Here is a 10,476-nt window from a genome sequence, read left to right as displayed (position 1 = left end):
TGGATTAGCTTCTGAGATAATGAACAAGCTACAGACTGATGGACTCGAACTTAAAGATGCACGAGGGCAAAGCTATGACAATGCAGCCAACATGGCAGGAATATATAATGGAGTACAAGCAAGACTCCTTCAGGAAAATGAATATGCTAAATTTGTTCCATGTGCAGCACATAGTCTCAATTTGGCAGGGGTACATGCAGCATCTGTGAACCCTGACATTAAAACCTTTTTTGGGACAGTTCAAAGAATTTTTACTTTTTTCTCCAGTTTCACAGCTCGCTGGGAAGTACTTATAAAGCATGTTAAAACTACTTTAAAAGGCCATACCGATACTCGATGGTCATTCAGAGCAAGTGCAGTGAAGGCTTTGTATACACAGATCACTGAAATATGTGAATCACTCACAGACATTGCGAAAAATTCAGCAAATCCAGATTCAGTTTCAACGGCAGAAAGTCTGGTGATGCAAGTGGACTATGGTTTCCTGTGCAAACCTTTTGTTTGTAACAGAATCTTGGGTCATGTCGACAGAGTAAATCAAGCCATACAGGCCAAAGGCGTTTCTGTGTTGCAGGCTTCAAAAATGATTGACGGTTTAAGAGAAACCTTTCAAGAAATGAGGAATATTGATTTTCAGGACGTATACCAGTATGCTTCAGAGGCATGTGGAAAACTTGACATCCCTGTAATGTTTCCTCAAAAAAGGCAAAGAAAGAAAAAAAACAAAGCACCTTATGAATCCCCTGATGAAGGAGCCAATCTGACTTCTGAGGACAACTTCCGAATTACTGTAAAACAGGTTTTTGACATTCTCATTTCTGACTTAACTTGGAAATCAAAAGCACTAATGGAAACATCCCAAGATTTTGAGTTTCTTTTTTGTCCTGCACTTCTTACACTGGATATGGCGGAGTTACAGAAGGCTGCTTCTAATTTGGCTCTGAAGTATAACAAAGACTTAGATGCCATAGAGCTGTCTTCAGAAATTGAAAGCTTTAGGTTTCAGGTGCAAGCCATATTGCCACAAGCTATGTTGGCAACAGTTATTGATATCTGTCAAATGGTCTATGATTATTCACTGTCAGCTTGCTATCCAAATATTGAAACGGCGTTGCGTATATTTCTGACAAGTTAAAACTTTTTAAAAACTATTTACGCTCCACTATGGGACAAGAGAGACTTTCAAATCTTGCCATTCTTTCCATTGAGTACTATGCAATGGCAAAGCAAATTGACTTTGAAAAGGTGATTGACCAATTTGTTTCAATAAAGGCAAAAAGATTGCACTGTAATTTACACCCGTATCTGTTTTGCACTTGGAATTTTGCTCTCACTCCTTTGGAGATAAATTATCACTAAACTATACAGTTTTTGATGCAAAACCTGCTAATTTTTATTCTGTCTTGTTGACAGGATTATGTTTATTTATATTAAGATTATGCGACTTGTTTTTGCACTTTATTTCTATCTTTATATGGATCTAAAGAGATGGTGTATTTGTTTACAGCTATAGTTAATTGGTACATTCAACTGTGCATATTTATGTGTGATTACAACAGTAAGTATTTAGTAAAGACTCCACAAGTTGGGGGGGGGGGGGGGCTCACATGGGCAGCTTAGCCTCTGTTGGTGGTGGACCTCGTCCCAGCCCTGCCTGGCATCATCCCAGCCACGATACATGAGAGCCGAATGAAATCACTGGAGACAGAATCTGATACAGAATATCGAGCAGTGCGCTGCATCGGAGGGTAAGCGAGAGGCCTGAACACGTGGGACGCCACGTGGAACGCCAAGCCAAGCCAGAGCATAAATACCCGTAACAAAGGAAAGTTATGTATATGAATGCGCCTATACTGTACTGGTAATAACTACTTTAGCTATCAAATACAACGGCATATGGGCAATTTAAACAAATAAACAGCTTCTAAAATTATTGATCATTTATTTCATGCGGTTAAAAAGTTTATTTCCAAACAACATGGGGTACACAAGTTTATTCATCTGGGTCCGGGAGTTGTCCATGCTTCAAGGTTTATACACGCAGGTGAGCGCTGCTCTGTTTTAAACAATCAAAAATAACAAATATATTGATAAATCCTGAACACTGATTCCTAAATTAAACCTTATATACTACTTGGATCAAAACGTTATCATCAATTGCCCACAATCATAATTAAACGATATTATTTACCGTGATTTTGCATTATACATATGGATTTTTGGAATAATATACTGTACAGGGAGTGCAGAATTATTAGGCAAATTAGTATTTTGACCACATCATCCTCTTTATGCATGTTGTCTTACTCCAAGCTGTATAGGCTCGAAAGCCTACTACCAATTAAGCATATTAGGTGATGTGCATCTCTGTAATGAGAAGGGGTGTGGTCTAATGACATCAACACCCTATATCAGGTGTGCATAATTATTAGGCAACTTCCTTTCCTTTGGCTAAATGGGTCAAAAGAAGGACTTGACAGGCTCAGAAAAGTCAAAAATAGTGAGATATCTTGCAGAGGGATGCAGCACTCTTAAAATTGCAAAGCTTCTGAAGCGTGATCATCGAACAATCAAGCGTTTCATTCAAAATAGTCAACAGGGTCGCAAGAAACGTGTGGAAAAACCAAGGCGCAAAATAACTGCCCATGAACTGAGAAAAGTCAAGCGTGCAGCTGCCAAGATGCCACTTGCCACCAGTTTGGCCATATTTCAGAGCTGCAACATCACTGGAGTGCCCAAAAGCACAAGGTGTGCAATACTCAGAGACATGGCCAAGGTAAGAAAGGCTGAAAGACGGCCACCACTGAACAAGACACACAAGCTGAAACATCAAGACTGGGCCAAGAAATATCTCAAGACTGATTTTTCTAAGGTTTTATGGACTGATGAAATGAGAGTGAGTCTTGATGGGCCAGATGGATGGGCCCGTGGCTGGATTGGTAAAGGGCAGAGAGCTCCAGTCCGACTCAGACGCCAGCAAGGTGGAGGTGGAGTACTGGTTTGGACTGGTATCATCAAAGATGAGCTTGTGGGGCCTTTTCGGGTTGAGGATGGAGTCAAGCTCAACTCCCAGTCCTACTGCCAGTTTCTGGAAGACACCTTCTTCAAGCAGTGGTACAGGAAGAAGTCTGCATCCTTCAAGAAAAACATGATTTTCATGCAGGACAATGCTCCATCACACGCGTCCAAGTACTCCACAGCGTGGCTGGCAAGAAAGGGTATAAAATAAGAAAATCTAATGACATGGCCTCCTTGTTCACCTGATCTGAACCCCATTGAGAACCTGTGGTCCATCATCAAATGTGAGATTTACAAGGAGGGAAAACAGTACACCTCTCTGAACAGTGTCTGGGAGGCTGTGGTTGCTGCTGCACGCAATGTTGATGGTGAACAGATCAAAACACCGACAGAATCCATGGATGGCAGGCTTTTGAGTGTCCTTGCAAAGAAAGGTGGCTATATTTGTCACTGATTTGTTTTTGTTTTGTTTTTGAATGTCAGAAATGTATATTTGTGAATGTTGAGATGTTATATTGGTTTCACTGGTAAAAATAAATAATTGAAATGGGTATATATTTGTTTTTTGTTAAGTTGCCTAATAATAATGCACAGTAATAGTCACCTGCACACACAGATATCCCCCTAAAATAGCTAAAACTAAAAACAAACTAAAAACTACTTCCAAAAATATTCAGCTTTGATATTAATGAGTTTTTTGGGTTCATTGAGAACATGGTTGTTGTTCAATAATAAAATTAATCCTCAAAAATACAACTTGCCTAATAATTCTGCACTCCCTGTATTAGACCAGTAGATGAATTAAGATCATTGGGATTTATTTGATTATTTTTTTTTTCCCTTTTGAATCAAGTAACATCACCATTTATTCAACATCTCCCTTGGACATTACTTTATTTCATTATATTTTTTATTGTGCATAATCATGTATAAACATTATAAACTGTGAATCATATTCATATTTGAATAAGGATTATGAAAGAGTATACATGATTGACAGTTGATTAATTACCATATGAACTTTTGATGTGCTAAAGTTTTTTATCTTTTTAACATAATTTTTTAGGCTTTTTTTTTCTAAATGTTTCTATATTTGTGGTAATTTGACTTAATTTCTTATTTATCTGTTATATTGATGTAATAAAACATGAATTCTCAACACAGTCCCAGTTCCAGTGCCTGTTAACAGTGATGGCCAGTTCGCAGTGTTCGCCAGTGAACACATGCGATCTGCCATCTTAACTGACAAGTCCGGCGAGGCACAGGTAAGTCCTTACCTGTGCCTGTTCGCGAGTCGGTCTGAAATGAAATGCGGTCTCCAGAAGCAGGCAGTTCCGAAAACAGCCTCCGGGGGCCGTTCTCGGAGACCGCATTTCATTTCAGACCGGCTCGCGCACAGGCACAGGTAAGGACTTACCTGTGCCTCGCCGGACTTGTCAGTTAACATGGCAGATCGCTGGCGAACACTGCAAACTGGCCATCTCTACCTGTTAATACTCTATAACATCATTAGTGACTTTACCTCTCAGGGCGTTATTCTGCTCATTCTTTTGGACCCTGCCCTGTAGACATGATGTGAGCAATGATGCTGTATCTTAGGGAGGGTTTTAAGCAGGCTTGGATCCAGGGTGCCATCAAAAATTTCAGGGATCCATACAAGCAAACAGTGTGCCCCCCCCCCCCTCCATTTTTATTTTCAGTGCTTAACAATCAGCATAAATAATATGTTCGCTGTATTGTACAGGTAATTATGATTACAGGAATACCAAACACTGTTTTGTAATATTTAATAATATAGAAAACTAAAACTATACAGCATAAAAAATAACATTTTTACTGCAGAGCTTTTCTATAGCTGCTCACTGTACAGACAATTATAGCAGAAAATATAATTTTCACTCTACCTTTTTCTTTTATGATAAAAGTTAAAACTAAAAAAAATCATGCAAAAACCATTAAAGTTTTTGTAACATCCTTAGTATGAAAAACAGTATTGGGTATCTATGTAATTATAAAAATCTGTACAATATAGTGAACATACACTCACCTAAAGAATTATTAGGAACACCTGTTCTATTTCTCATTAATGTGATTATCTAGTCAACCAATCACATGGCAGTTGCTTCAATGCATGTAGGGTTGTGGTCCTGGTCAAGACAATCTCCTGAACTCCAAACTGAATGTCAGAATGGGAAAGAAAGGTGGGCTACAACAGCAGAAGACCCCGCCGGGTACCACTCATCTCCACTACAAATAGGAAAAAGAGGCTACAATTTGCACAAGCTCACCAAAATTGGACTGTTGAAGACTGGAAAAATGTTGCCTGGTCTGATGAGTCTCGATTTCTGTTGAGACATTCAAATGGTAGAGTCCGGATTTGGCATAAACAGAATGAGAACATGTATCCATCATGCCTTGTTACCACTGTGCAGGCTGGTGGTGGTGGTGGTGTAATGGTGTGGGGAATGTTTTCTGGCCACACTTTAGGCCCCTTAGTGCCAATTGGCCATAGTTTAAATCCCACGGGCTACCTAAGTATTGTTTCTGACCATGTCCATCCCTTCATGACCACCATGTACCCATCCTCTGATGGCTACTTCCAGCAGGATAATGCACCACGTCACAAAGCTCGAATTATTTTAAATTGGTTTCTTGAACATGACAATGAGTTCACTGTACTAAAATGGCCCCCATTTGGGATGTGGTGGAATGGGAGCTTCGTGCCCTGGATGTGCATCCCTCAAATCTCCATCAACTGCAAGATGCTATCCTATCAATATGGGCCAACATTTCTAAAGAATGTTATCAGCACCTTGTTAAATCAATGCCACGTAGAATTAAGGCAGTTCTGAAGGCAAAAGGGGGTCCAACACCGTATTAGTATGGTGTTCCTAATTATTCTTTAGGTGAGTGTATTATTTCTGGTGATTGGTACAGATGTAGTAGAGTTAACTCACATGCTTTCTAAGACATGTTATCTAAACTAAATGCGTTAAGCAAACACCTTCAACAAATTTGAGTTAAGAGTTTGTGTGTTAACGCTGCTACATCTGGTAGATGGAGCAAAACATTTTTTCCTTTCATTTCAATTGTATACAATTTAGTCATGCCTGTGAAGAAAATAGCTTTTTAAGTACAGAAAATGCAGCCCTTCCAACATAGTAGGTCTGAATGTAATGGTAAGGCTGAGTTCACACGGGCGAGATTTCCGCATGGGTGCAATGCGGGAGGTGAACGCATTGCACCCGCACTGAATCTGGACCCATTCATTTCTATGGGGCTGTGCACATGAGCTGTGATTTTCACGCATAACTTATGCGTTGAGCGAAAATCGCAGCATGCTCTATATTGTGCGTTTATCACGTAGAAGTGAATGGGGCTGAGTGAAAATCACAAGCATCCGCAAGCAAGTGCGGATGCAGTGCAATTTTCACTCATGGTTGCTAGGTGACAGTCTATTCACTGTATTATTTTCCCTTATAACATGGTTATAAGGGAAAATAATAGCATTCTGAATACAGAATGCTTAGTAGGTGATCAATTGAGGGTAAAAAAAATAAATTAAAAATTAACTCACCTTCTCCTCTTGATCGCGTAGTTTCCGGTCTCTTCTTTACTTCTTTAATGATGAACTACCGGCTAAAGGACCTGTGGTGACGTCAGACCACATGCTCCAATCACATGCTCCATCTAAGCATCCATCTTAGATTCATTCGGAATCTGCAGTGTTAGTGAGAGCAGGGACAGTGCAGCTGCTGCTGATTTAATAGGGAAATCGATAGCTAGGCCAGTGTATTCAGTGTCCACTACAGTCCTGAAAGACTCATCTGATCTCTGCTGTAAGGACAGCGTCCTGACAGCACCCCAAAAAGCCCTTTTTAGGGCTTGTACATCAGTCTGCTTTTTTTTCTCTGTAATGTAATTTCAGTTGCCTGCCAGCGTGTGTGTCGGGCCCACAGCGTATACTGTGCCCACTACTGCCAGTGTCCAGTGCCACCACTCATATCTGGTACGTATTTACAAATGCCTATACAGGCAATAGAAACCTATCTTGGCCCAAGTTAAACTAATACTTCACTTTTATTAAACAAATCATTAAAAAGTGTCACAAATAATTGTGATTCACATCTGAAAGGACACAGACAACACACAAAATAACCTGCTAGGGTATTAAAAACACAGTTTATGGTCCACTGTGAGAGATGGTGTATGTCATCAATTGGAGGCGATATGTATAATCACTCACTCCAACAAAAGTGAGAACAGCAAAAAAGCTGCCGCATGTCCACAAGTGTGATGTTAGTAGGTGCCGGCTAAACTTGATTGATGTTAGCAAATGTCAATAGTGGGAGACTGATGTCATCATCCCACTATATACATTAATGGGCTGTTTGACAGTCTACTATTTGCCAGCACACTGGGCACTTATTATATGTGCCCTAGACTAGGATGTGTGAGCTACTGCTAGTGCCAATGAAATGCCAGTGAAACGACCCCAGCCACTGTTATTTGCTGACTGGGTGCGTTATCACGTCTCTGAATACTGTTACCAACACAAGTTGGTTAGCAACAAAAGGCAACAAATCACACAAATTATTGCCCTTTATTTGTGTGGGGGGATTTGTGACATCCACCCTCTACACAATTAGACGTGCTCTAGGGCAACTGACCCTTAAATAATGGCAATGGCTGCACTATTGATAACCTGAGTGTGCGAACTGCTGGTAGATACCAGACAGTTCATATCAGCACAATCAGGACTTGCTGCTAGTGCCAGTGAGATGCCAGTAAACGAACCCAGCCACTATTTGTTACTGACTGGGTGCGTTATCACGTCTCGGAATACTGTTACCAACAAAAACTGGTTAACAGCAACAAGGCAACAAATGATGCAAACTGCTGCCCTTTATTTGTGAGGGGGGGGGGGGATTTGTGACATCCACCCTCTACACAACCAAAGCGTGCTCTTAGGGCAGCTGACCCTTAAACAGAGGCGATGGCTACACTGTTAGTGACCTGAATGTGCAGGCTGCTGGTGAATTGGATTCATTGGATCCAGCATTTAATTGGATCCAGCAAACAGGAAAACACAAATGAATGAACAAAACTTATCTGTAGACGACTCAGTAGTAGGATCAGCATGCACACACTCCAGGAAGGAATATAAACCGCAAAGTGATGCAGTATGGGAAGGGATTTAAAGGGATGCAATCAGTGCAACTACATGACAGCTGAGAGAGGCTAACGAGATGAGAAAATGAAATCAAAACAAAAGGAACCTCAAGGAGGAGGTTCTGAAGGACGTCTGTCAGAGCTTCTCAGATGTCTGGTGGTGACACCGAGCTCCCCAGGGGCTATTCCACATCCCGGATACGACAGTGTCACGCCGTCTTGGGGTTGACTTACCTGAAAGCAGAGAGTCACACACTGGACCAGCACTCCTGTCTGCCCTGAACGCACAGGTGGATCAGTGGCTGACTCCGCACCAACTGGAGATCGGCAAAGTGGTGTGTGACAACGGAAGCAATTTGTTGGCGGCATTGAATTTGGGCAAGTCGACACATGTGCCGTGCATGGCACGTGTTGAATCTGATCGCACAACGCTTTGTGCATAAGTACCCAGGCTTACAGGACGTTCTCAAGCAGGCCAGGATGGTTGTGGCCATTTCAGGCGTTCCTACACGGCCATGGCACACTTTTCAGATAATCAGCGGTGAAACAATATGCCAGTGAGGCGCTTGATTTGCGACAGCCCGACAAGTTGGAATTCAACACTCCTAATGTTCGACCGCCTGCTCCAACAAGAAAAAGCCGTCAATGAGTATTTGTATGACCGGGGTGCTAGGACAGCCTCTGCGGAGCTGGGTATTTTGTTCCCACATTACTGGATGCTCATGCGCAATGCCTGTAGGCTCATGCGTCCTTTTGAGGAGGTGACAAACCTAGTCAGTCGCACTGAAGGCACCATCAGCGACATCATCCCATTTGTTTTCTTCCTGGAGCGTGCCCTGCGAAGAGTTATGGATCAGGCCATAGATGAGCGTGAAGAGGAAGAGTTGTCATCACCATCATCACCAGAAACAGCCTTATCAGCATCGCTTGCTGGACCTGCGGCAATGCTGGAAGAGGAGTCTGAGGAACAGACCAAAAGCGATCAGCTGGATAATTTTGCATAGAAAAAACATTAATTTTCTTTGTGATCATCTAAGGTGATCATTAAAGTCTACTAGGCCAACAATGGGCCCACACTGCAGAATCATTGTTTTCTGGGTCACTTAACTGTCACTAAACTACCTCAGCACAACCATAGGCTTTGAAAAACCGCCATCGCATGCAATCGTGCGCACGAGCACAGTCATCACTACACCAAGATTGACGCATAGAGGAATAAAATTTAGGTCATGAGTGTGTCAACTATTGACAACTCTTTGCGGTTGTCTAAACTCTATTCCATACAAGTCCCCTGATAGGGGACGTAACAGGGATTAAACTGATAAGAATAGTACTACTTAACATACCACTCATATCTGGTAGCACAGTACATTGCACGCGCAGTGCCCCAAATTGGAAGTAAGAGGACCGACCAAGCATCTTTTTCCATTTCCCGGTTCCTAAAATCTATTCCATACACCGGCCCCTGGTAGGGGACATAACAGGGATTAAACTGATAGGAATAGTACTACTTAACATACCACTCATATTGGGATTGCACAGTACATTGCAAGGCGTACGCGCAGTGCCCCAAATTGGAAGTAAGAGGACCAAACAAGCATCTTTTTCCATCTCCCGGTTCCTAAAATCTATTCCATATACCGGCCCCTGATAGGGGACAAAACAGAGATTAAACTGGTAAGAACAGATTTTTTTTAATAAAAAAAAAAAAGAGGACAGCCTCTGCGGAGCTGGGTATTTTTTGGCTGCATTACTGAACGCTCATGCACAATGGCTGTAGGCTCATGCGTCCTTTTGCGGAGGTGACAAACCTGGTCAGTCAAACCCAAGGCAACATCATCGACCTCATCCCATATGCGTTTTTTCTGGAGCGTGCCCTTCGAAGAGTGCTGGATCAGGCCGTAGATGAGCATGAAGAGGAAGAGTTGTGGTCACCATCACCACCAGAAGCAGCCTTGTCGTCGTCGATTGCTGGACCTGCGGCAACGCAGAGAGAGGAGTCTGAAGAAGAGGAGTCAGAGGAGGAAGGTGGCTTTGAGGAGGTGGAAGACCAAACACAGCAGGCATCCCAGGGGGCTTGTTGTCACCTTTCGGGGACCCTTGGTGTTGTATTTGGCTGGGTGGAGGAAGAGACCTTCAATGACATCAGTGAGGACAAAGAACGGGACATGGCTAGCTTGGTATACAACCTTGTGCAAATGGGGAGTTTGCGTCTGTTTGGTCTGTCACTGTGAAGCGGGCTAAACCCTTATACTACCTGACCGATACAACATCATACCTTTTAAA

At 42.2% G+C, this 10,476-nt stretch overlaps 1 pseudogene; it reads right to left on the bottom strand.

The window, feature by feature from the left end:
- Positions 1-9,726: 9,726 nt before the first annotated feature.
- On the bottom strand, positions 9,727-9,904 carry LOC122929931 (annotated as a pseudogene).
- Positions 9,905-10,476: the final 572 nt, after the last annotated feature.

Source organism: Bufo gargarizans, chromosome 2 (assembly GCF_014858855.1).
Source record: "Bufo gargarizans isolate SCDJY-AF-19 chromosome 2, ASM1485885v1, whole genome shotgun sequence".
Lineage (NCBI taxonomy): Eukaryota > Metazoa > Chordata > Amphibia > Anura > Bufonidae > Bufo > Bufo gargarizans.
This window is presented reverse-complemented; position numbering and strand designations above follow the sequence as displayed.